The sequence below is a fragment of the Ipomoea nil genome, unplaced genomic scaffold, assembly GCF_001879475.1.
Source record: "Ipomoea nil cultivar Tokyo-kokei standard unplaced genomic scaffold, Asagao_1.1 scaffold2280, whole genome shotgun sequence".
NCBI classification, from domain to species: domain Eukaryota; kingdom Viridiplantae; phylum Streptophyta; class Magnoliopsida; order Solanales; family Convolvulaceae; genus Ipomoea; species Ipomoea nil.
Window position 1 is genome coordinate 566,546 of NW_017618708.1, and position 26,914 is coordinate 593,459.

The 26,914-nt window shown below is 35.7% G+C and overlaps 22 non-coding genes across 22 annotated transcripts; all 22 read right to left on the reverse strand.

Annotated features, from left to right (window-relative positions):
- Positions 1-701: 701 nt before the first annotated feature.
- Positions 702-774, reverse strand: TRNAK-CUU. Its single transcript has one exon. It is a non-coding gene; the product is annotated as a tRNA-Lys (tRNA).
- Positions 775-864: 90 nt separating this feature from the next.
- Positions 865-936, reverse strand: TRNAW-CCA. The gene has a single exon. It is a non-coding gene; the product is annotated as a tRNA-Trp (tRNA).
- A 1,238-nt stretch (positions 937-2,174) lies between these two features.
- TRNAK-CUU lies at positions 2,175-2,247 on the reverse strand. The gene has a single exon. It is a non-coding gene; the product is annotated as a tRNA-Lys (tRNA).
- Positions 2,248-2,337: 90 nt separating this feature from the next.
- On the reverse strand, positions 2,338-2,409 carry TRNAW-CCA. Its single transcript has one exon. It is a non-coding gene; the product is annotated as a tRNA-Trp (tRNA).
- Positions 2,410-3,882: 1,473 nt separating this feature from the next.
- Positions 3,883-3,954, reverse strand: TRNAW-CCA. The gene has a single exon. It is a non-coding gene; the product is annotated as a tRNA-Trp (tRNA).
- Positions 3,955-5,305: 1,351 nt separating this feature from the next.
- TRNAW-CCA lies at positions 5,306-5,377 on the reverse strand. The gene has a single exon. It is a non-coding gene; the product is annotated as a tRNA-Trp (tRNA).
- Positions 5,378-6,589: 1,212 nt separating this feature from the next.
- On the reverse strand, positions 6,590-6,662 carry TRNAK-CUU. Its single transcript has one exon. It is a non-coding gene; the product is annotated as a tRNA-Lys (tRNA).
- A 90-nt stretch (positions 6,663-6,752) lies between these two features.
- TRNAW-CCA lies at positions 6,753-6,824 on the reverse strand. The gene has a single exon. It is a non-coding gene; the product is annotated as a tRNA-Trp (tRNA).
- A 1,149-nt stretch (positions 6,825-7,973) lies between these two features.
- Positions 7,974-8,046, reverse strand: TRNAK-CUU. Its single transcript has one exon. It is a non-coding gene; the product is annotated as a tRNA-Lys (tRNA).
- Positions 8,047-8,132: 86 nt separating this feature from the next.
- Positions 8,133-8,204, reverse strand: TRNAW-CCA. Its single transcript has one exon. It is a non-coding gene; the product is annotated as a tRNA-Trp (tRNA).
- A 1,276-nt stretch (positions 8,205-9,480) lies between these two features.
- On the reverse strand, positions 9,481-9,551 carry TRNAW-CCA. Its single transcript has one exon. It is a non-coding gene; the product is annotated as a tRNA-Trp (tRNA).
- Positions 9,552-10,902: 1,351 nt separating this feature from the next.
- TRNAW-CCA lies at positions 10,903-10,974 on the reverse strand. Its single transcript has one exon. It is a non-coding gene; the product is annotated as a tRNA-Trp (tRNA).
- Positions 10,975-12,128: 1,154 nt separating this feature from the next.
- Positions 12,129-12,201, reverse strand: TRNAK-CUU. Its single transcript has one exon. It is a non-coding gene; the product is annotated as a tRNA-Lys (tRNA).
- A 1,330-nt stretch (positions 12,202-13,531) lies between these two features.
- On the reverse strand, positions 13,532-13,604 carry TRNAK-CUU. The gene has a single exon. It is a non-coding gene; the product is annotated as a tRNA-Lys (tRNA).
- Positions 13,605-13,693: 89 nt separating this feature from the next.
- On the reverse strand, positions 13,694-13,764 carry TRNAW-CCA. Its single transcript has one exon. It is a non-coding gene; the product is annotated as a tRNA-Trp (tRNA).
- A 1,412-nt stretch (positions 13,765-15,176) lies between these two features.
- Positions 15,177-15,247, reverse strand: TRNAW-CCA. The gene has a single exon. It is a non-coding gene; the product is annotated as a tRNA-Trp (tRNA).
- A 1,157-nt stretch (positions 15,248-16,404) lies between these two features.
- On the reverse strand, positions 16,405-16,477 carry TRNAK-UUU. Its single transcript has one exon. It is a non-coding gene; the product is annotated as a tRNA-Lys (tRNA).
- Positions 16,478-17,997: 1,520 nt separating this feature from the next.
- On the reverse strand, positions 17,998-18,069 carry TRNAW-CCA. The gene has a single exon. It is a non-coding gene; the product is annotated as a tRNA-Trp (tRNA).
- A 1,346-nt stretch (positions 18,070-19,415) lies between these two features.
- TRNAW-CCA lies at positions 19,416-19,487 on the reverse strand. The gene has a single exon. It is a non-coding gene; the product is annotated as a tRNA-Trp (tRNA).
- A 1,184-nt stretch (positions 19,488-20,671) lies between these two features.
- On the reverse strand, positions 20,672-20,744 carry TRNAK-UUU. The gene has a single exon. It is a non-coding gene; the product is annotated as a tRNA-Lys (tRNA).
- Positions 20,745-20,834: 90 nt separating this feature from the next.
- Positions 20,835-20,906, reverse strand: TRNAW-CCA. Its single transcript has one exon. It is a non-coding gene; the product is annotated as a tRNA-Trp (tRNA).
- A 1,349-nt stretch (positions 20,907-22,255) lies between these two features.
- TRNAW-CCA lies at positions 22,256-22,327 on the reverse strand. Its single transcript has one exon. It is a non-coding gene; the product is annotated as a tRNA-Trp (tRNA).
- Positions 22,328-26,914: the final 4,587 nt, after the last annotated feature.

Sequence of the window (26,914 nt, forward strand, 5' to 3'; positions counted from 1 at the left end):
AAAGTTTCTCAAGCATAATTGAACCCTAAATGATACAAGAGATCAAAGTATAGCATACCTGTAACAAATTTAACCATTGTGTTAATACTATTTGACGTCATCCGAGTATAGTGGTTTTGTCACGTTTAGTCTTAAAATTTTGAATTGACCATCTGTGGTCCTTCGAATTTCAAATTTAACCATTCTTGGTCCAAGTTAACCACTCATGCTCCTTTAAGTTTTTAAATTTAATTTAACCAGTCGTGATCCTCTTGAAAGGACCATGGTTTGTTAAAATTTAATAGTTGATGGAAAACAGGTGGTTAACTTGGACCACGAATGCTTAAATTTGAAAGTCAAAGAATCACATATTGTCAATATGAAATTTTAGGACTAAATAAACGTGGCAAAACCACTATACTCCAAGGACCTCAGATGGTATTAACTCTGAAAACATTTTTTAAAGTTATATATAATGCTTTAATGGCGGTTTCTTAGTTTGTGTGTCTTTTTTTCTTTGGGTTCAATATTGATTTTGTGTCTGTGTCTCCCTCTTACTGATTCTGATTCTATATATTGGAGTGTAAATAATGGAATATTCTATATATTGGAGTGTAAATAATGGAATATAGACAAATGGTAGCCTAGTGGAAATATGAAAATGCCCACCGTATATTGGAGTGTAAATATAGACAAATGATAGCCTAGTGGAAATATGAAAACGCCCACCGTGGGGCTCGAACCCACGACCACAAGGTTAAGAGCCTTGCGCTCTACCAACTGAGCTAAACGGGCTGTTAAATTGTTATTTTGTAATAGTGTAATAATATTCTAAATTCCGGCGTTATGGTGAGGAAAAAGATAATCCATGATGGATAGGGGAATTGAACCCGATGTAAATCGAACACGCAACCTTCTGATCTGGAGTCAGACGCGCTACCATTACTCCACGGATCCGCTGTGAGGTGTAAATTTTAGTGGTATCTTTGTGTGAAAGTTTATTTTCACATCAGATATCAATTTTAAAGAGTGGGCCAAAAGAAATGTCAAATAGAAAGCAAGAGAAGCATGGACAAGTTAATTAATCAGAAGCAGTTCTTACAAATTAACATAGGGATATAATGGAAGCAATCCAAGTAGCAAGTACTCAAATAATAGAAAAGACTAGTCCAACTCTCGTATAAATGCTATGTGATGTTTAACTCGTGATCATTGAAAGATTTAGCAACAATCATGGAAGAGGTAACAAAGGTGTCAACGATATCCTCAATAATTGGACTACCCATTATCAAAGACTCATATTCTTATGGCAATTAAATTTTAATTGGAACAATTTATCAAACAAATAACCTACAAATTAATGTGAATCTTCTTCCAATCCTATTTATTCAAAGTGAGATTGAAATTGTAAGAAGTGTATCTAATTGCATGTGTGTCCTATTTTTATAGCTACACACAATATAATTCCAAAGTTTCTCAAGCATAATTGAACCCTAAATGATACAAGATATCAAAGTACAGCATACTTGCAACAAATTTAACTATTGAGTTAATACTATTTGAGGTCATCCGAGTATAGTGGTTTTGTCATGTTTAGTCTTAAAATTTCAAATTGACCATCTGTGGTCCTTCGAATTTCAAATTTAACCATTCCTGGTCCAAGTTAACCACCCATGCTCCTTCAAGTTTTTAAATTTAATTTAACCAGTCGTGATACTCTTGAAAGGACCATGGTTTGTAAAAATTTAATAGTTGATGGACCACAGGTGGTTAACTTGGACCACGAATGGTTAAATTTGAATGTCAAAGAATCACATATTGTCAATTTGAAATTTTAGGACTAAATAAACGTGGCAAAACCACTATACTCCAAGGACCTCAGATGGTATTAACTCTTAAAACATTTTTTAAAGTTATATATAATGCTTTAATGGTGGTTTCTTAGTTGGTGTGTCTTTTTTTTAAAGTTATATATAATGCTTTAATGGTGGTTTCTTAGTTGGTGTGTCTTTTTTTTCATTGGGTTCAATATTGATTTTGTGTGTGTGTCTCCCTCTCACTGATTCTGTATATTGGAGTGTAAATAATGTAATATAGACAAATGGTAGCCTAGTGGAAATATGAAAACGCCCACCGTATATTGGAGTGTTAATAATGTAATATAGACAAATGATAGCCTAGTGGAAATATGAAAACGCCCACCGTGGGGCTCGAACCCACGACCACAAGGTTAAGAGCCTTGCACTTTACCAACTGAGCTAGATGGGATATTAAATTGTTATTGTGTAATAGGTTAGTAATATTCTAAATTCCGGCGTTATGTTGATGAAAAAAATAATCCGTGATGGATAGGGGAATTGAACCCAACGTGAATCGAACACACAACCTTCTGATTTGGAGTCAGACGCGCTACCATTGCACCACGGATCCACTGTGAGGTGTAAATTTTAGTGGTATGTTTGTGTGAAAGTTTATTTTCACATCAGATATCATTTTTAAAGATTGGGCCAAAAGAAATGTCAAATAGAAAGCAAGAGAAGCATGGACAAGTTAATTAATCAGAAGCAGTTCTTACAAATTAACATAGGGATATAATGGAAGCAATCCAAGTAGCAAGTACTGAAATAATAGAAAAGACTAGGCCAACTCTCGTATAAATGCTATGTGATGATTAACTCGTGATCATTGAAAGATTTAGCAACAATCATGGAAGAGGTAACAAAGGTGTCAACGATATCCTCAGTCATTGGACTACCCATTATCAAAGACTCATATTCTTATGGCAATTCAATTTTAATTGGAACAATTTATCAAACAAATAACCTACAAATTAATGTGCATCTTCTTCCAATCCTATTTATTCAAAGTGAAATTGAAATTGTAAGAAGTGTATCTAATTGCATGTGTGTCCTATTTTTATAGCTACACACAATATAATTCCAAATTTTCTCAAGCATAATTGAACCCAAAATGATACAAGAGATCAAAGTATAGCATACTTTCAACAAATTTAACCATTGAGTTAATACTATTTGAGGTCATCCGAGTATAGTGGTTTTGTCATGTTTAGTCTTAAAATTTCGAATTGACCATCTGTGGTCCTTCGAATTTCAAATTTTACCATTCGTGGTCCAAGTTAACCACCCATGCTCCTTCAACTTTTTAAATTTAATTTAACCAGTCGTGATACTCATGAAAGGACCATGGTTTGTAAAAATTTAATAGTTGATTGACCACAGGTGGTTAACTTGGACCACGAATGGATAAATTGAAAGTCAAAGAATCACATATTGTCAATTTGAAATTTTAGGACTAAATAAACGTGGCAAAACCACTACACTCCAAGGACCTCAGATGGTATTAACTCTTAAAACATTTTTTAAAGTTATATATAATGCTTTAATGGCGGTTTCTTAGTTTGTGTGTCTTTTTTTCTTTGGGTTCAATATTGATTTTGTGTCTGTGTCTCCCTCTTACTGATTCTGATTCTATATATTGGAGTGTAAATAATGGAATATAGACAAATGGTAGCCTAGTGGAAATATGAAAACACCCACGTGTAAATAATGGAATATAGACAAATAGTAGCCTTGTGGAAATATGAAAACGCCCACCGTATATTGGAGTGTAAATATAGACAAATGATAGCCTAGTGGAAATATGAAAACTCCCACCGTGGGGCTCGAACCCACAACCATAAGGTTAAGAGCCTTGCGCTCTACCAACTAAGGTAAACGGGCTGTTAAATTGTTATTTTGTAATAGTGTAATAATCTTCTAAATTCCGGCATTATGGTGACTGAGCTAAATGGGCTGTTAAATTGTTATTTTGTAATAGTGTAACAATCTTCTAAATTTCGGCATTATGGTGAGGAAAAAGATAATCTGTGATGGATAGGGGAATTGAACCCGACGTGAATCGAACACGCAACATTCTGATCTGGAGTCAGACGCGCTACCATTACTCCACGGATCCGCTGTGAGGTGTAAATTTTAGTGGTATGTTTGTGTGAAAGTTTATTTTCACATCAGATATCATTTTTAAAGATTGGGCCAAAAGAAATGTCAAATAGAAAGCAAGAGAAGCATGGACAAGTTAATTAATCAGAAGCAGTTCTTACAAATTAACATATGGATATAATGGAAGCAATCCAAGTAGCAAGTACTGAAATAATAGAAAAGACTAGGCCAACTCTCGTATAAATGCTATGTGATGTTTAACTCGTGATCATTGAAAGATTTAGCAACAATCATGGAAGAGGTAACAAAGGTGTCAACAATATCCTCAGTCATTGGACTACCCATTATCAAAGACTCATATTCTTATGGCAATTCAATTTTAATTGGAACAATTTATCAAACAAATAACCTACAAATTAATGTGAATCTTCTTCCAATCCTATTTATTCAAAGTGAGATTGAAATTGTAAGAAGTGTATCTAATTGCATGTGTGTCCTATTTTTATAGCTACACACAATATAATTCCAAAGTTTCTCAAGCATAATTGAACCCTAAATGATACAAGAGATCAAAGTATAGCATACTTGCAACAAATTTAACCATTGAGTTAATACTATTTGAGGTCATCCGAGTATAGTGGTTTTGTCATGTTTAGTCTTAAAATTTCAAATTGACCATCTGTGGTCCTTCGAATTTCAAATTTAACCATTCGTGGTCCAAGTAAACCACCCATGCTCCTTCAAGTTTTTAAATTTAATTTAACCAGTCGTGATACTCTTGAAAGGACCATGGTTTGTAAAAATTTAATAGTTGATTGACCACAGGTGGTTAACTTGGACCACGAATGGATAAATTGAAAGTCAAAGAATCACATATTGTCAATTTGAAATTTTAGGACTAAATAAACGTGGCAAAACCACTACACTCCAAGGACCTCAGATGGTATTAACTCTTAAAACATTTTTTAAAGTTATATATAATGCTTTAATGGCGGTTTCTTAGTTTGTGTGTCTTTTTTTCTTTGGGTTCAATATTGATTTTGTGTCTGTGTCTCCCTCTTACTGATTCTGATTCTATATATTGGAGTGTAAATAATGGAATATAGACAAATGGTAGCCTAGTGGAAATATGAAAACGCCCACCGTATATTGGAGTGTAAATAATGTAATATAGACAAATGATAGCCTAGTGGAAATATGAAAACACCCACCGTGGGGCTCGAACCCACAACCACAAGTTTAAAAGCCGTGCGCTCTACCAACTAAGCTAGACGGGCTATTAATTTGTTATTTTGTAATAGTGTAATAATATTCTAAATTCCGGCATTATGGTGAGGAAAAAGATAATCCGTGATGGATAGGGGAATTGAACCCGACGTGAATCGAACACGCAACCTTCTGATCTGGAGTCAGACACGCTACCATTGCGCCACGGATCCACTGTGAGGTGTAAATTTTGGTGGTATGTTTGTCTGAAAGTTTATTTTCACATCAGATATCATTTTCAAAGAGTGGGGCCAAAAGAAATGTCAAATAGAAAGCAAGAGAAGCATGGACAAGTTAATTAATCAGAAGCAGTTCTTACAAATTAACATATGGATATAATGGAAGCAATCCAAGTAGCAAGTACTGAAATAATTGAAAAGACTAGGCCAACGCTCGTATAAATGGTATGTGATGTTTAACTCGTGATCATTGAATGATTTAGCAACGATCACGGAAGAGGTAACAAAGGTGTCAATGATATTCTCAGTCATTGGACTACCCATTAGCAAAGACTCATATTCTTATGGCAATTCAATTTTAATTGGAACAATTTATCAAACAAATAACCTACAAATTAATGTGAATCTTCTTCCAATCGCATTTATTCAAAGTGAGATTGAAATTGTAAGTAGTGTATCTAATTGCATGTGTGCCCTATTTTTATAGCTACACACAATATAATTCCAAAGTTTCTCAAGCATAATTGAACCCTAAATGATACAAGAGATCAAAGTATAGCATACCTGTAACAAATTTAACCATTGTGTTAATACTATTTGACGTCATCCGAGTATAGTGGTTTTGTCACGTTTAGTCTTAAAATTTTGAATTGACCATCTGTGGTCCTTCGAATTTCAAATTTAACCATTCTTGGTCCAAGTTAACCACTCATGCTCCTTTAAGTTTTAAATTTAATTTAACCAGTCGTGATCCTCTTGAAAGGACCATGGTTTGTTAAAATTTAATAGTTGATGGAAAACAGGTGGTTAACTTGGACCACGAATGCTTAAATTTGAAAGTCAAAGAATCACATATTGTCAATATGAAATTTTAGGACTAAATAAACGTGGCAAAACCACTATACTCCAAGGACCTCAGATGGTATTAACTCTTAAAACATTTTTTAAAGTTATATATAATGCTTTAATGGCGGTTTCTTAGTTTGTGTGTCTTTTTTTCTTTGGGTTCAATATTGATTTTGTGTCTGTGTCTCCCTCTTACTGATTCTGATTCTATATATTGGAGTGTAAATAATGGAATATTCTATATATTGGAGTGTAAATAATGGAATATAGACAAATGGTAGCCTAGTGGAAATATGAAAATGCCCACCGTATATTGGAGTGTAAATATAGACAAATGATAGCCTAGTGGAAATATGAAAACGCCCACCGTGGGGCTCGAACCCACGACCACAAGGTTAAGAGCCTTGCGCTCTACCAACTGAGCTAAACGGGCTGTTAAATTGTTATTTTGTAATAGTGTAATAATATTCTAAATTCCGGCGTTATGGTGAGGAAAAAGATAATCCATGATGGATAGGGGAATTGAACCCGATGTAAATCGAACACGCAACCTTCTGATCTGGAGTCAGACGCGCTACCATTACTCCACGGATCCGCTGTGAGGTGTAAATTTTAGTGGTATCTTTGTGTGAAAGTTTATTTTCACATCAGATATCAATTTTAAAAGAGTGGGCCAAAAGAAATGTCAAATAGAAAGCAAGAGAAGCATGGACAAGTTAATTAATCAGAAGCAGTTCTTACAAATTAACATAGGGATATAATGGAAGCAATCCAAGTAGCAAGTACTCAAATAATAGAAAAGACTAGTCCAACTCTCGTATAAATGCTATGTGATGTTTAACTCGTGATCATTGAAAGATTTAGCAACAATCATGGAAGAGGTAACAAAGGTGTCAACGATATCCTCAGTAATTGGACTACCATTATCAAAGACTCATATTCTTATGGCAATTAAATTTTAATTGGAACAATTTATCAAACAAATAACCTACAAATTAATGTGAATCTTCTTCCAATCCTATTTATTCAAAGTGAGATTGAAATTGTAAGAAGTGTATCTAATTGCATGTGTGTCCTATTTTTATAGCTACACACAATATAATTCCAAAGTTTCTCAAGCATAATTGAACCCTAAATGATACAAGATATCAAAGTACAGCATACTTGCAACAAATTTAACTATTGAGTTAATACTATTTGAGGTCATCCGAGTATAGTGGTTTTGTCATGTTTAGTCTTAAAATTTCAAATTGACCATCTGTGGTCCTTCGAATTTCAAATTTAACCATTCGTGGTCCAAGTTAACCACCATGCTCCTTCAAGTTTTTAAATTTAATTTAACCAGTCGTGATACTCTTGAAAGGACCATGGTTTGTAAAAATTTAATAGTTGATGGACCACAGGTGGTTAACTTGGACCACGAATGGTTAAATTTGAATGTCAAAGAATCACATATTGTCAATTTGAAATTTTAGGACTAAATAAACGTGGCAAAACCACTATACTCCAAGGACCTCAGATGGTATTAACTCTTAAAACATTTTTTAAAGTTATATATAATGCTTTAATGGTGTTTCTTAGTTGGTGTGTCTTTTTTTCTTTGGGTTCAATATTGATTTTGTGTGTGTGTCTCCCTCTCACTGATTCTGTACAAATGGTAGCCTAGTGGAAATATGAAAACGCCCACCGTATATTGGAGTGTAATGTAATATAGACAAATGATAGCCTAGTGGAAATATGAAAACGCCCACCGTGGGGCTCGAACCCACGACCACAAGGTTAAGAGCCTTGCACTTTACCAACTGAGCTAGACGGGATGTTAAATTGTTATTTGTAATAGGTTAATAATATTCTAAATTCCGGCGTTATGTGAGAAAAAAATAATCCGTGATGGATAGGGGAATTGAACCGACGTGAATCGAACACACAACCTTCTGATTTGGAGTCAGACGCGCTACCATTGCGCCACGGATCCACTGTGAGGTGTAAATTTTAGTGGTATGTTTGTGTGAAAGTTTATTTTCACATCAGATATCATTTTTAAAGAGTGGGCCAAAAGAAATGTCAAATAGAAAGCAAGTGAAGCATGGACAAGTTAATTAATCAGAAGCAGTTCTTACAAATTAACATAGGGATATAATGGAAGCAATCCAAGTAGCAAGTACTGAAATAATAGAAAAGACTAGGCCAACTCTCGTATAAATGCTATGTGATGTTTAACTCGTGATCATTGAAAGATTTAGCAACGATCACGGAAGAGGTAACAAAGGTGTCAATGATATTCTCAGTCATTGGACTACCCATTAGCAAAGACTCATATTCTTATGGCAATTCAATTTTAATTGGAACAATTTATCAAACAAATAACCTACAAATTAATGTGAATCTTCTTCCAATCCATTTATTCAAAGTGAGATTGAAATTGTAAGTAGTGTATCTAATTGCATGTGTGTCCTATTTTTATAGCTACACACAATATAATTCCAAAGTTTCTCAAGCATAATTGAACCCTAAATGATACAAGAGATCAAAGTATAGCATACTTGCAACAAATTTAACCATTGAGTTAATACTATTTGAGGTCATCCGAGTATAGTGGTTTTGTCACGTTTAGTCTTAAAATTTCGAATTGACCATCTGTGGTCCTTCGAATTTCAAATTTAACCATTCGTGGTCCAAGTTAACCACCCATGCTCCTTCAAGTTTTTAAATTTAATTTAACCAGTCGTGATCTCTTGAAAGGACCATGGTTTGTAAAAATTTAATAGTTGATGGACCACAGGTGGTTAACTTGGACCACGAATGGTTAAATTTGAAAGTCAAAGAATCACATATTGTCAATTTGAAATTTTAGGACTAAATAAACGTGGCAAAACCACTATACTCCAAGGACCTCAGATGGTATTAACTCTTAAAACATTTTTTAAAGTTATATATAATGCTTTAATGGCGGTTTCTTAGTTGGTGTGTCTTTTTTTCTTTGGGTTCAATATTGATTTTGTGTGTGTGTCTCCCTCTCACTGATTCTGACAAATGGTAGCCTAGTGGAAATATGAAATAGACAAATGATAGCCTAGTGGAAATATGAAAACGCCCACCGTGGGGCTCGAACCCACGACCACAAGGTTAAGAGCCTTGCTCTACCAACTGAGCTAGACGGGCTGTTAAATTGTTATTTTGTAATAGTGTAATAATATTCTAAATTCCGCGTTATGGTGAGGAAAAAGATAATCCGTGATGGATAGGGGAATTGAACCCGACGTGAATCGAACACGCAACCTTCTGATCTGGAGTCAGACGCGCTACCATTGCCCACGGATCCACTGTGAGGTGTAAATTTTAGTGGTATGTTTGTGTGAAAGTTTATTTTCACATCAGATATCATTTTTAAAGAGTGGGCCAAAAGAAATGTCAAATAGAAAGCAAGTGAAGCATGGACAAGTTAATTAATCAGAAGCAGTTCTTACAAATTAACATAGGGATATAATGGAAGCAATCCAAGTAGCAAGTACTGAAATAATAGAAAAGACTAGGCCAACTCTCGTATAAATGCTATGTGATGTTTAACTCGTGATCATTGAAAGATTTAGCAACGATCACGGAAGAGGTAACAAAGGTGTCAATGATATTCTCAGTCATTGGACTACCCATTAGCAAAGACTCATATTCTTATGGCAATTCAATTTTAATTGGAACAATTTATCAAACAAATAACCTACAAATTAATGTGAATCTTCTTCCAATCCATTTATTCAAAGTGAGATTGAAATTGTAAGTAGTGTATCTAATTGCATGTGTGTCCTATTTTTATAGCTACACACAATATAATTCCAAAGTTTCTCAAGCATAATTGAACCCTAAATGATACAAGAGATCAAAGTATAGCATACTTGCAACAAATTTAACCATTGAGTTAATACTATTTGAGTCATCCGAGTATAGTGGTTTTGTCACGTTTAGTCTTAAAATTTCGAATTGACCATCTGTGGTCCTTCGAATTTCAAATTTAACCATTCGTGGTCCAAGTTAACCACCCATGCTCCTTCAAGTTTTTAAATTTAATTTAACCAGTCGTGATCCTCTTGAAAGGACCATGGTTTGTTAAAAATTTAATAGTTGATGGACCACAGGTGGTTAACTTGGACCACGAATGGTTAAATTTGAAAGTCAAAGAATCACATATTGTCAATTTGAAAAATTTTAGGACTAAATAAACGTGGCAAAACCACTATACTCCAAGGACCTCAGATGGTATTAACTCTTAAAACATTTTTTAAAGTTATATATAATGCTTTAATGGCGGTTTCTTAGTTGGTGTGTCTTTTTTTCTTTGGGTTCAATATTGATTTTGTGTCTGTGTCTCCCTCTTACTGATTCTGATTCTATATATTGGAGTGTAAATAATGGAATATAGACAAATGGTAGCCTAGTGGAAATATGAAAACGCCCACCGTATATTGGAGTGTAAATAATGTAATATAGACAAATGATAGCCTAGTGGAAATATGAAAACACCCACGTGGGCTCGAACCCACAACCACAAGTTTAAAAGCCGTGCGCTCTACCAACTAAGCTAGACGGGCTATTAATTTGTTATTTTGTAATAGTGTAATAATATTCTAAATTCCGGCATTATGGTGAGGAAAAAGATAATCCGTGATGGATAGGGGAATTGAACCCGACGTGAATCGAACACGCAACCTTCTGATCTGGAGTCAGACACGCTACCATTGCGCCACGGATCCACTGTGAGGTGTAAATTTTAGTGGTATGTTTGTGTGAAAGTTTATTTTCACATCAGATATCATTTTTAAAGAGTGGGCCAAAAGAAATGTCAAATAGAAAGCAAGAGAAGCATGGACAAGTTAATTAATCAGAAGCAGTTCTTACAAATTAACATAGGATATAATGGAAGCAATCCAAGTAGCAAGTACTGAAATAATAGAAAAGACTAGGCCAACGCTCGTATAAATGCTATGTGATGTTTAACTCGTGATCATTGAAAGATTTAGCAACGATCACGGAAGAGGTAACAAAGGTGTCAATGATATTCTCAGTCATTGGACTACCCATTAGCAAAGACTCATATTCTTATGGCAATTCAATTTTAATTGGAACAATTTATCAACAAATAACCTACAAATTAATGTGAATCTTCTTCCAATCCATTTATTCAAAGTGAGATTGAAATTGTAAGTAGTGTATCTAATTGCATGTGTGTCCTATTTTTATAGCTACACACAATATAATTCCAAAGTTTCTCAAGCATAATTGAACCCTAAATGATACAAGAGATCAAAGTATAGCATACCTGCAACAATTTAACCATTGAGTTAATACTATTTGAGGTCATCCGAGTATAGTGGTTTTGTCACGTTTAGTCTTAAAATTTTGAATTGACCATCTGTGGTCCTTCGAATTTCAAATTTAACCATTCGTGGTCCAAGTTAACCACCATGCTCCTTCAAGTTTTAAATTTAATTTAACCAGTCGTGATCCTCTTGAAAGGACCATGGTTTGTTAAAATTTAATAGTTGATGGACACAGGTGGTTAACTTGGACCACGAATGGTTAAATTTGAAAGTCAAAGAATCACATATTGTCAATTGAAATTTTAGGACTAAATAAACGTGGCAAAACCACTATACTCCAAGGACCTCAGATGGTATTAACTCTTAAAACATTTTTTAAAGTTATATATAATGCTTTAATGGCGGTTTCTTAGTTTGTGTGTCTTTTTTTCTTTGGGTTCAATATTGATTTTGTGTCTGTGTCTCCCTCTTACTGATTCTGATTCTGAATGTAAATAATATAGACAAATGGTAGCCTAGTGGAAATATGAAAACCGTATATTGGAGTGTAAATATAGACAAATGATAGCCTAGTGGAAATATGAAAACGCCCACCGTGGGGCTCGAACCCACGACCACAAGGTTAAGAGCCTTGCGCTCTACCAACTGAGCTAAACGGGCTGTTAAATTGTTATTTTGTAATAGTGTAATAATATTCTAAATTCCGGCGTTATGGTGAGGAAAAAGATAATCCATGATGGATAGGGGAATTGAACCCGATGTGAATCGAACACGCAACCTTCTGATCTGGAGTCAGACGCGCTACCATTACCACGGATCCGCTGTGAGGTGTAAATTTTAGTGGTATCTTTGTGTGAAAGTTTATTTTCACATCAGATATCATTTTTAAAGAGTGGGCCAAAAGAAATGTCAATAGAAAGCAAGTGAAGCATGGACAAGTTAATTAATCAGAAGCAGTTCTTACAAATTAACATAGGGATATAATGGAAGCAATCCAAGTAGCAAGTACTGAAATAATAGAAAAGACTAGCCAACTCTCGTATAAATGCTATGTGATGTTTAACTCGTGATCATTGAAAGATTTAGCAACGATCACGGAAGAGGTAACAAAGGTGTCAACGATATCTCAGTCATTGGACTACCCATTATCAAAGACTCATATTCTTATGGCAATTCAATTTTAATTGGAACAATTTATCAAACAAATAACCTACAAATTAATGTGAATCTTCTTCCAATCCATTTATTCAAAGTGAGATTGAAATTGTAAGTAGTGTATCTAATTGCATGTGTGTCCTATTTTTATAGCTACACACAATATAATTCCAAAGTTTCTCAAGCATAATTGAACCCTAAATGATACAAGAGATCAAAGTATAGCATACTTGCAACAAATTTAAACATTGAGTTAATACTATTTGAGGTCATCCGAGTATAGTGGTTTTGTCACGTTTAGTCTTAAAATTTCAAATTGACCATCTGTGGTCCTTCGAATTTCAAATTTAACCATTCCTGGTCCAAGTTAACCACCCATGCTCCTTCAAGTTTTTAAATTTAATTTAACCAGTCGTGATACTCTTGAAAGGACCATGGTTTGTAAAAATTTAATAGTTGATGGACCACAGGTGGTTAACTTGGACCACGAATGGTTAAATTTGAAAGTCAAAGAATCACATATTGTCAATTTGAAATTTTAGGACTAAATAAACGTGGCAAAACCACTATACTCCAAGGACCTCAGATGGTATTAACTCTTAAAACATTTTTTAAAGTTATATAATGCTTTAATGGTGGTTTCTTACTATAATGCTTTGTGGTTTCTTATTTTTTCATTGGGTTCAATATTGATTTTGTGTGTGTGTCTCCCTCTCACTGATTCTGTATAAAATAATGTAATATAGACAAATGGTAGCCTAGTGGAAATATGAAAACGCGTATATTGGAGTGTAATAAAATATAGACAAATGATAGCCTAGTGGAAATATGAAAACGCCCACCGTGGGGCTCGAACCCACGACCACAAGGTTAAGAGCCTTGCGCTTTACCAACTGAGCTAGACGGGATGTTAAATTGTTATTTTGTAATAGGTTAATAATATTCTAAATTCCGGCGTTATGTGAGGAAAAAAATAATCCGTGATGGATAGGGGAATTGAACCCGACGTGAATCGAACACACAACCTTCTGATCTGGAGTCAGACGCGCTACCATTGCCCACGGATCCACTGTGAGGTGTAAATTTTAGTGGTATGTTTGTGTGAAAGTTTATTTTCATCAGATATCATTTTTAAAGAGTGGGCCAAAAGAAATGTCAAATAGAAAGCAAGAGAAGCATGGACAAGTTAATTAATCAGAAGCAGTTCTTACAAATTAACATAGGGATATAATGGAAGCAATCCAAGTAGCAAGTACTGAAATAATAGAAAAGACTAGGCCAACTCTCGTATAAATGCTATGTGATGTTTAACTCGTGATCATTGAAAGATTTAGCAACAATCATGGAAGAGGTAACAAAGGTGTCAACGATATCTCAGTCATTGGACTACCCATTATCAAAGACTCATATTCTTATGGCAATTCAATTTTAATTGGAACAATTTATCAAACAAATAACCTACAAATTAATGTGAATCTTCTTCCAATCCATTTATTCAAAGTGAAATTGAAATTGTAAGAAGTGTATCTAATTGCATGTGTGTCCTATTTTTATAGCTACACACAATATAATTCCAAATTTTCTCAAGCATAATTGAACCCAAAATGATACAAGAGATCAAAGTATAGCATACTTCAACAAATTTAACCATTGAGTTAATACTATTTGAGGTCATCCGAGTATAGTGGTTTTGTCATGTTTAGTCTTAAAATTTCGAATTGACCATCTGTGGTCCTTCGAATTTCAAATTTTACCATTCGTGGTCCAAGTTAACCACCCATGCTCCTTCAACTTTTTAAATTTAATTTAACCAGTCGTGATACTCTTGAAAGGACCATGGTTTGTAAAAATTTAATAGTTGATGACCACAGGTGGTTAACTTGGACCACGAATGGTTAAATTGAAAGTCAAAGAATCACATATTGTCAATTTGAAATTTTAGGACTAAATAAACGTGGCAAACCACTATACTCCAAGGACCTCAGATGGTATTAACTCTTAAAACATTTTTTAAAGTTATATATAATGCTTTAATGGCGGTTTCTTAGTTTGTGTGTCTTTTTTTCTTTGGGTTCAATATTGATTTTGTGTCTGTGTCTCCCTCTTACTGATTCTGATTCTATATTGGAGTGTAAATAATGGAATATAGACAAATGGTAGCCTAGTGGAAATATGCCTAAAATATGAAAACGCCCACCGTATATTGGAGTGTAAATAGACAAATGATAGCCTAGTGGAAATATGAAAACCCACCGTGGGGCTCGAACCCACAACCATAAGGTTAAGAGCCTTGCGCTCTACCAACTAAGTAAACGGGCTGTTAAATTGTTATTTTGTAATAGTGTAATAATCTTCTAAATTCCGGCATTATGGTGACTGAGCTAAATGGGCTGTTAAATTGTTATTTTGTAATAGTGTAACAATCTTCTAAATTTCGCATTATGGTGAGGAAAAAGATAATCTGTGATGGATAGGGGAATTGAACCCGACGTGAATCGAACACGCAACTTCTGATCTGGAGTCAGACGCGCTACCATTACTCCACGGATCCGCTGTGAGGTGTAAATTTTAGTGGTATGTTTGTGTGAAAGTTTATTTTCATCATCAGATATCATTTTTAAAGATTGGGCCAAAAGAAATGTCAAATAGAAAGCAAGAGAAGCATGGACAAGTTAATTAATCAGAAGCAGTTCTTACAAATTAACATATGGATATAATGGAAGCAATCCAAGTAGCAAGTACTGAAATAATAGAAAAGACTAGGCCAACTCTCGTATAAATGCTATGTGATGTTTAACTCGTGATCATTGAAAGATTTAGCAACAATCATGGAAGAGGTAACAAAGGTGTCAACAATATCTCAGTCATTGGACTACCCATTATCAAAGACTCATATTCTTATGGCAATTCAATTTTAATTGGAACAATTTATCAAACAAATAACCTACAAATTAATGTGAATCTTCTTCCAATCCATTTATTCAAAGTGAGATTGAAATTGTAAGTAGTGTATCTAATTGCATGTGTGTCCTATTTTTATAGCTACACACAATATAATTCCAAAGTTTCTCAAGCATAATTGAACCCTAAATGATACAAGAGATCAAAGTATAGCATACTTGCAACAAATTTAACCATTGAGTTAATACTATTTGGTCATCCGAGTATAGTGGTTTTGTCATGTTTAGTCTTAAAATTTCAAATTGACCATCTGTGGTCCTTCGAATTTCAAATTTAACCATTCGTGGTCCAAGTAAACCACCCATGCTCCTTCAAGTTTTTAAATTTAATTTAACCAGTCGTGATACTCTTGAAAGGACCATGGTTTGTAAAAATTTAATAGTTGATGGACCACAGGTGGTTAACTTGGACCACGAATGGTTAAATTTGAAAGTCAAAGAATCACATATTGTCAATTTGAAATTTTAGGACTAAATAAACGTGGCAAAACCACTATACTCCAAGGACCTCAGATGGTATTAACTCTTAAAACATTTTTTAAAGTTATATATAATGCTTTAATGGCGGTTTCTTAGTTTGTGTGTCTTTTTTTCTTTGGGTTCAATATTGATTTTTGTGTCTGTGTCTCCCTCACTGATTCTGATTCTAGACAAATGGTAGCCTAGTGGAAATATGAAAACGCCCACCGTATATTGGAGTGTAAATAATGTAATATAGACAAATGATAGCCTAGTGGAAATATGAAAACACCCACCGTGGGGCTCGAACCCACAACCACAAGTTTAAAAGCCTTGCGCTCTACCAACTAAGCTAGACGGGCTTTAATTGTTATTTTGTAATAGTGTAATAATATTCTAAATTCCGGCATTATGGTGAGGAAAAAGATAATCCGTGATGGATAGGGGAATTGAACCCGACGTGAATCGAACACGCAACCTTCTGATCTGGAGTCAGACGCGCTATTGCGCCACGGATCCACTGTGAGGTGTAAATTTTAGTGGTATGTTTGTCTGAAAGTTTATTTTCACATCAGATATCATTTTAAAGAGTGGGCCAAAAGAAATGTCAAATAGAAAGCAAGAGAAGCATGGACAAGTTAATTAATCAGAAGCAGTTCTTACAAATTAACATATGGATATAATGGAAGCAATCCAAGTAGCAAGTACTGAAATAATTGAAAAGACTAGGCCAACGCTCGTATAAATGCTATGTGATGTTTAACTCGTGATCATTGAAAGATTTAGCAACGATCACGGAAGAGGTAACAAAGTGTCAATGATATTCTCAGTCATTGGACTACCCATTAGCAAAGACTCATATTCTTATGGCAATTCAATTTTAATTGGAACAATTTATCAAACAAATAACCTACAAATTAATGTGAATCTTCTTCCAATCCATTTATTCAAAGTGAGATTGAAATTGTAAGTAGTGTATCTAATTGCATGTGTGCCCTATTTTTATAGCTACACACAATATAATTCCAAAGTTTCTCAAGCATAATTGAACCCTAAATGATACAAGAGATCAAAGTATAGCATACCTGTAACAAAATTTAACCATTGTGTTAATACTATTTGACGTCATCCGAGTATAGTGGTTTGTCACGTTTAGTCTTAAAATTTTGAATTGACCATCTGTGCGTCCTTCGAATTTCAAATTTAACCATTCTTGGTCCAAGTTAACCACTCATGCTCCTTTAAGTTTTTAAATTTAATTTAACCAGTCGTGATCCTCTTGAAAGGACCATGGTTTGTTAAATTTAATAGTTGATGGAAACAGGTGGTTAACTTGGACCACGAATGCTTAAATTTGAAAGTCAAAGAATCACATATTGTCAATATGAAATTTTAGGACTAAATAAACGTGGCAAAACCACTATACTCCAAGGACCTCAGATGGTATTAACTCTTAAAACATTTTTAAAGTTATATATAATGCTTTAATGCGTTTCTTAGTTTGTGTGTCTTTTTTTCTTTGGGTTCAATATTGATTTTGTGTCTGTGTCTCCTCTTACTGATTCTGATTCTATATATTGGAGTGTAAATAATGGAATATTCTATATATTGGAGTGTAAATAATGGAATATAGACAAATGGTAGCCTAGTGGAAATATAAAATGCCCACCGTATATTGGAGTGTAAATATAGACAAATGATAGCCTAGTGAAATATGAAACGCCCACCGTGGGGCTCGAACCCACGACCACAAGGTTAAGAGCTTGCGCTCTACCAACTGAGCTAAACGGGCTGTTAAATTGTTATTTTGTAATAGTGTAATAATATTCTAAATTCCGGCGTTATGGTGAGGAAAAAGATAATCCATGATGGATAGGGGAATTGAACCCGATGTAAATCGAACACGCAACCTTCTGATCTGGAGTCAGACGCGCTACCATTACTCCACGGATCCGCTGTGAGGTGTAAATTTTAGTGGTATCTTTGTGTGAAAGTTTATTTTCACATCAGATATCAATTTTAAAGAGTGGGCCAAAAGAAATGTCAAATAGAAAGCAAGAGAAGCATGGACAAGTTAATTAATCAGAAGCAGTTCTTACAAATTAACATAGGGATATAATGGAAGCAATCCAAGTAGCAAGTACTCAAATAATAGAAAAGACTAGTCCAACTCTCGTATAAATGCTATGTGATGTTTAACTCGTGATCATTGAAAGATTTAGCAACAATCATGGAAGAGGTAACAAAGGTGTCAACGATATCCTCAGTAATTGGACTACCCATTATCAAAGACTCATATTCTTATGGCAATTAAATTTTAATTGGAACAATTTATCAAACAAATAACCTACAAATTAATGTGAATCTTCTTCCAATCCTATTTATTCAAAGTGAGATTGAAATTGTAAGAAGTGTATCTAATTGCATGTGTGTCCTATTTTTATAGCTACACACAATATAATTCCAAAGTTTCTCAAGCATAATTGAACCCTAAATGATACAAGATATCAAAGTACAGCATACTTGCAACAAATTTAACTATTGAGTTAATACTATTTGAGGTCATCCGAGTATAGTGGTTTTGTCATGTTTAGTCTTAAAATTTCAAATTGACCATCTGTGGTCCTTCGAATTTCAAATTTAACCATTCCTGGTCCAAGTTAACCACCCATGCTCCTTCAAGTTTTTAAATTTAATTTAACCAGTCGTGATACTCTTGAAAGGACCATGGTTTGTAAAAATTTAATAGTTGATGGACCACAGGTGGTTAACTTGGACCACGAATGGTTAAATTTGAATGTCAAAGAATCACATATTGTCAATTTGAAATTTTAGGACTAAATAAACGTGGCAAAACCACTATACTCCAAGGACCTCAGATGGTATTAACTCTTAAAACATTTTTTAAAGTTATATATAATGCTTTAATGGTGGTTTCTTAGTTGGTGTGTCTTTTTTTTCATTGGGTTCAATATTGATTTTGTGTGTGTGTCTCCCTCTCACTGATTCTGTATATTGGAGTGTAAATAATGTAATATAGACAAATGGTAGCCTAGTGGAAATATGAAAACGCCCACCGTATATTGGAGTGTTAATAATGTAATATAGACAAATGATAGCCTAGTGGAAATATGAAAACGCCCACGTGGGGCTCGAACCCACGACCACAAGGTTAAGAGCCTTGCACTTTACCAACTGAGCTAGACGGGATATTAAATTGTTATTGTGTAATAGGTTAGTAATATTCTAAATTCCGGCGTTATGTTGATGAAAAAAATAATCCGTGATGGATAGGGGAATTGAACCCAACGTGAATCGAACACACAACCTTCTGATTTGGAATCAGACGCGCTACCATTGCACCACGGATCCACTGTGAGGTGTAAATTTTAGTGGTATGTTTGTGTGAAAGTTTATTTTCACATCAGATATCATTTTTAAAGAGTGGGCCAAAAGAAATGTCAAATAGAAAGCAAGTGAAGCATGGACAAGTTAATTAATCAGAAGCAGTTCTTACAAATTAACATAGGGATATAATGGAAGCAATCCAAGTAGCAAGTACTGAAATAATAGAAAAGACTAGGCCAACTATCGTATAAATGCTATGTGATGTTTCACTCGTGATCATTGAAAGATTTAGCAACGATCACGGAAGAGGTAACAAAGGTGTCAACGATATTCTCAGTCATTGGACTACCCATTCGCAAAGACTCATATTCTTATGGCAATTCAATTTTAATTGGAACAATTTATCAAACAAATAACCTACAAATTAATGTGAATCTTCTTCCAATCCTATTTATTCAAAGTGAGATTGAAATTGTAAGAAGTGTATCTAATTGCATGTGTGTCCTATTTTTATAGCTACACACAATATAATTCCAAAGTTTCTCAAGCATAATTGAACCCTAAATGATACAAGATATCAAAGTATAGCATACTTGCAACAAATTTAACTATTGAGTTAATACTATTTGAGGTCATCCGAGTATAGTGGTTTTGTCACGTTTAGTCTTAAAATTTCAAATTGACCATCTGTGGTCCTTCGAATTTCAAATTTAACCATTCGTGGTCCAAGTTAACCACCCATGCTCCTTCAAGTTTTTAAATTTAATTTAACCAGTCGTGATACTCTTGAAAGGACCATGGTTTGTAAAAATTTAATAGTTGATGGACCACAGGTGGTTAACTTGGACCACGAATGGTTAAATTTGAATGTCAAAGAATCACATATTGTCAATTTGAAATTTTAGGACTAAATAAACGTGGCAAAACCACTATACTCCAAGGACCTCAGATGGTATTAACTCTTAAAACATTTTTTAAAGTTATATATAATGCTTTAATGGTGGTTTCTTAGTTGGTGTGTCTTTTTTTTCATTGGGTTCAATATTGATTTTGTGTGTGTGTCTCCCTCTCACTGATTCTGTATATTGGAGTGTAAATAATGTAATATAGACAAATGGTAGCCTAGTGGAAATATGAAAACGCCGTCCGAATATTGGAGTGTAAATAATGTAATATAGACAAATGATAGCCTAGTGGAAATATGAAAACGCCCACCGTGGGGCTCGAACCCACGACCACAAGGTTAAAAGCCTTGCAATTTACCAACTGAGCTAGACGGGCTATTAAATTGTTATTTCGTAATAGTGTAATAATATTCAAAATTCCGACGTTATGGTGACGAAAAATATAACCCGTGATGGATAGGGGAATTGAACCCGACGTGAATCGAACACGCAACCTTCTGATCTGGAGTCAGACGCGCTACCATTGCGCCACGGATCCACTGTGAGGTGTAAATTTTAGTGGTATGTTTGGGTGAAAGTTTATTTTCACATCAGATATCATTTTTAAAGAGTGGGCCAAAAGAAATGTCAAATAGAAAGCAAGTGAAGCATGGACAAGTTAATTAATCAGAAGCAGTTCATACAAATTAACATAGGGATATAATGGAAGCAATCCAAGTAGCAAGTACTGAAATAATAGAAAAGACTAGGCCAACGCTCGTATTAATGGTATGTGATGTTTAACTCGTGATCATTGAAAGATTTAGCAACGATCACGGAAGAGGTAACAAAGGTGTCAATGATATTCTCAGTCATTGGACTACCCATTAGCAAAGACTCATATTCTTATGGCAATTCAATTTTAATTGGAATAATTTATCAAACAAATAACCTACAAATTAATGTGAATCTTCTTCCAATCGCATTTATTCAAAGTGATATTGAAATTGTAAGTAGTGTATCTAATTGCGTGTGTGCCCTATTTTTATAGCTACACACAATATAATTCCAAAGTTTCTCAAGCATAATTGAACCCTAAATGATACAAGAGATCAAAGTATAGCATACCTGCAACAAATTTAACCATTGTGTTAATACTATTTGACGTCATCCGAGTATAGTGGTTTTGTCACGTTTAGTCTTAAAATTTCAAATTGACCATCTGTGGTCCTTCGAATTTCAAATTTAACCATTCCTGGTCCAAGTTAACCACTCATGCTCCTTTAAGTTTTTAAATTTAATTTAACCAGTCGTGATCCTCTTGAAAGGACCATGGTTTGTTAAAATTTAATAGTTGATGGACAACAGGTGGTTAACTTGGACCACGAATGGTTAAATTTGAAAGTCAAAGAATCACATATTGTCAATTTGAAATTTTAGGACTAAATAAACGTGGCAAAACCACTATACTCCAAGGACCTCAGATGGTATTAACTCTTAAAACATTTTTTAAAGTTATATATAATGCTTTAATGGCGGTTTCTTAGTTGGTGTGTCTTTTTTCTTTGGGTTCAATATTGATTTTGTGTGAGTGTCTCCCTCACATTGATTCTGATTCTGTATATTGGAGTGTAAATAATGTAATATAGATATATGGTAGCCTAGTGGAAATATGAAAACGCCCACCGTATATTGGAGTGTAAATAATGTAATATAGACAAATGGTAGCCTAGTGGAAATATGAAAACGCCCACCGTGGGGCTCGAACCCACGACAACAAGGTTAAGAGCCTTGCTCTACCAACTGTGGTAGACGGGCTGTTAAGTTATTTTTTTGTAATAGTGTAATAATATTCTAAATTCCGGTGTTATGGTGAGGAAAAAGATAATCCGTGATGGATAGGGGAATTGAACCCGACGTGAATCGAACTCGCAACCTTCAGATTTGGAGTCAGACGCGCTACCATTGCGCCACGGATATGCTGTGAGGTGTAGATTTTAGTGGCATGTTTGTGTGAAAGTTTATTTTCACATCAGATAACATTTTTAAAGAGTGGGCCAAAAGAAATGTCAAATAGAAAGCAAGTGAAGCATGGACAAGTTAATTAATCAGAAGCAGTTCTTACAAATTAACATAGGGATATAATGGAAGCAATCCAAGTAGCAAGTACTGAAATAATAGAAAAGACTAGGCCAACTCTCATATAAATGCTATGTGATGTTTAACTCGTGCTCATTGAAAGATTTAGCAACGATCACGGAAGAGGTAACAATGGTGTCAATGATATTCTCTGTCATTGGACTACCCATTAGCAAAGACTCATATTCTTATGGCAATTCAATTTTAATTGGAAAAATTTATCAAAAAAATAACCTACAAATTAATGTGAATCTTCTTCCAATCCCATTTATTCAAAGTGAGATAGAAATTGTAAGTAGTGTATCTAATTGCATGAGTGTCCTATTTTTATAGCTACACAAAATATAATTCCAAAGTTTCTCAAGCATAATTGAACCCTAAATGATACAAGAGATCAAAGTATAGCATTCTTGCAACAAATTTTGTTGGGTAATATGGTTGAAAATTCCCAAAAATAAGAATCCTACGAAAAGATTAATATTATATGGGAAAAACAGAAAGAATTGGGAAGGAAAAGGTTGACTGTTTGGGTATAGGTTTAGCACGAGTTCGAACACAAGATTCTTTTCCTTAAAACCTTATTTGCTACCTCCCACAAGTGCTAGGTGCGTTGTAGCCTAGGTTTCCCAGGATAAAACGTGCTACGGTTCCTTGTTTAAGCACCTAAACAAGGAACCCGGCAAACAAAGCAAAGTAGAGAACACTAGTTGGTAAAGAAGAGAGTAGAAGCAGAGTTTTGGGAAGCTGAAAGCTACTGGAATTCCTTTCGTTTTTGTACTGTGTAAAATGCTACTGCTTCTACCTCTCTTTATATAGGGATGTTGGAGTGATAGCATTCAACATGGCCATTAAATTGGTGTTAAAACCAATTGTGTAACACCTGTAACGCTCACCACTAATTAGGATTGAACTCAGAATTTAAAAATTGGAATTAAAACAGTATTAATTCCGTAACAGATGAGTTTAATCTTCTGCACTTTCGGGTTTCAGACCGTTGGGTTGTAGGTTCACACGAGAGCACACGGACCAGTCAACACGAGAGTACATCTCTCGTGTGCACTGTGGTGCAACCCGAGAGTGCACTACTCTCGTGGTCACAGATGCACGAGAGTTGTGCTCTCGGTGCACCACAACCTCTCGTGCTACACACGAGAGTAGGTGCTCTCGGTTCGGTTCTGGCCGAACCAAGTGACTATACCAGATGGAAAATGATACCGAAGTTAGGTATAACTTAGCCCGCAAGGCCAGCCCATTTCCGAACGACATTCGTGCCCGCAGGTGCCGGCGCACGCGAGCTCGGGCTTGATTTCAAGCCTTTTTGATGTCCTCTAGTTGGATTTTGATTTGCACCCCCCCCCCCCCACCCCGTGCGAGAAAGCCTCTATGCTATACAATTCTACAAGCTTGAAAAGAGCTCATGTATATAAGGGGGGCAAATCTTGTTTCCAAACCAATGTGGGACAAAGTCCTACATTTTCCCTTCATTTCCCAACTTAAATGGGTCTACTTTGAGAATCAATATCTCATTCACCCATTATCCGTTTTGAGCGTACAATATATCAATCTCTTCGTCTTACTACGAAGAATCCGAATCCACTTTGACCCGACCCAAATCGGAAGTGGACCCCACTGATAATTGTACCACAAAATAGCCACTTAATATGCCATTTTAAGCTAATTTTTCCAACAATCCCCCACATGAATGAAAATTGATTTTCGGGGAAGTTTTAAAACGGAAACAACTGTGTTCAACGGTCGATCCCTGCATAGGATAGGTAGGGTCGCACCCTTTGAACCTTCCCTCGTGAAGATACATTTACTCTACTAGTTGTACGGTAGAACGCGATGTCTTTGAACCGACTGCCATTTGTGTAGACGATGACATATCTCACACAGGAACCTCCCAACCATGCTTTGTTCTCATGATTGTGCCCTTTTTGGTCGTGGGTCACCATTCCTGGTTCTGCAAGACTTTGTGAAGAATTGTGCCCGTCAATTCTCCTTTGAAGCGACCCTCACTTCTCTCTCACATAGGTGATTCTTTCCCGAGTATCCCGCATACTCACATATGTCAACCGACATTCGAATCACTAAAGCATTTAACATGCTAACCTTGTGCGGGAGCCACTGTTTCTAACGAGGAGTGGTAGGGAATCCGAGACCCCCACAGTGACACGCTCCGTTCCATAATTTAGTTGTCCCATTGAACCTAGGTGCCAGCTAGGTTGGGTGTCCACTATAGAACTTTATACCAAGGGCTTTAGACCCATTCCTCGTCTCAATTTCTCCACAGCTACTCTACATAACCCTTTGGTTAGCGGATCCGCTATATTGTCTTCTGACTTTACGTAGTCAATCGAGACAACACCAGTTGTGAGAAGTTGTCTAATGGTATTATGTCTATGATGCACATGTCTAGACTTACCATTATACATATGATTCTGTACTCGTCCAATTGCAGCTTGACTATCACAATGCACACACATTGGAGGTACAGGTCTTTCCCAATTAGGAATATCCTCTAAAAAATGGCGTAGCCATTCAGCCTCTTCACAACATTTGTCCAAGGCTATCAGCTCAGATTCCATCGTGGATCTAGCTATCACGGTCTGTTTAGAGGATTTCCATGCAACGGCTGCACCGGCTAGTGTAAACACGTAGCCACTCGTGGAATTGGAGTCCTTAATATCGGATATCCAGCTAGCGTCGCTATACCCTTCAAGTACAGCAGGATATCTCCCATGGTGCAGTCCAAGGTCTCGAGTATACCTTATGTATTTCAGAACCTTCACTATTGCCGTCCAGTGCATGGCACCGGGGTTACTCGTATATCTACTGAGTTTACTAACCGCAAAGGCGATATCCGGCCTAGTACAGCTCATTAGATACATCAAACTACCAATAACCCAAGCATATTCTACTTGAGAAATACACTCCCCGTGGTTCTTGGTTAGATGAACGCTTCGATCTAATGGCGTCCTAGTCCCTTGATGATTATCCTTGTTAAATTTTTCAAGGATTTTATCAATATAATGTGATTGGCTTAACACCAAACCATCAGGTCTTCTAATGATTCTAATCCCGAGGATTAAATCAGCCAAACCCATATCCTTCATGTCAAATCTCGCATTTAACATGTTTTTGGTAGACTTGATCATCCGATCGTTACTACCAACGATGAGCATGTCATCTACGTATAAACAAAGAATGACATAACCGTCTATCGTTTCTTTAACGTAGACACATTTTTCGCTTTCGTTTATTTTAAATCCATTAGTCAACATCTCATGGTCAAACTTCTCGTGCCATTGCTTAGGCGCTTGTTTTAAACCATATAGCAATTTAACCAATTTACACACTTTCCTTTCTTGGCCCGGAACCACGAACCCTTCGGGTTGTTCCATATAGATTTCCTCATCTAGTTCGCCATTTAGGAAAGCGGTTTTAACGTCCATTTGATGAACTTCCAAATTCCGCAGCGCGGCTATAGCAAGTTTCATTCTAATGGAATTTATTCTCGTCACGGGAGAATACGTGTCGAAGTAATCAAGGCCCTCGCGTTGCCTGTAACCCTTGATTACAAGCCTAGCCTTATACTTCTCGATGGAACCATCGGGTTTCATCTTCCTTTTAAAGACCCACTTGGATCCTAAGGGTTTACTACCCGGAGGAAGATCAACAAGTTCCCAAGTGTGATTCTGTAAAATAGAATCCACTTCACTTTTAATAGCCTCGTTCCACATTGGTCCTTCTGTAGAAGTCACGGTTTCTCCGTACGTTCGAGGCTCGTTTTCTATCAAACAAGATAGAAAATCGGGTTCATTTTCTAATAAACAAGTTAGAGTACTCGAATCGTACTCCAACAAGTAAGTTAGAAAATCAGGACCAAATGATTTTCCAACTCTCGCCCGCTTACTGCGTCTTGGCTCAAGCTCGGGTTCTCTCTCGGATTCCCCACTATCATTATCCATAGCTTCGTCAAATGTTCGTTTTGACGAACTTGGTCCCTCATTGGACCTACAAGGAAATACATTTTCAAAGAAAGATGCATTCCTTGATTCTATTATCGTGTTCTCGTGTACGTCCGGATTATGGGACTCGTGTACTAAGAACCGATAAGCACTACTATTATGTGCATAGCCAATAAAGATACAGTCCACCGTCTTAGGACCTATCTTTACTTTCTTAGGTGTTGGCACCAAAACTTTGGCAAGACACCCCCACACTTTCAGGTACTGGTAGGAAGGTTTCCTACCGTTCCACAGCTCATAAGGAGTCTTATCGAGCTTCTTGTGGGGTACCTTATTTAAAAGGTAATTACTTGTCAAAATAGCCTCACCCCACGCGTCTTGAGGTAGGCCCGAACTTATAAGCATCGCATTCATCATATCTTTCAATGTACAATTCTTTCGTTCGGCAACACCGTTC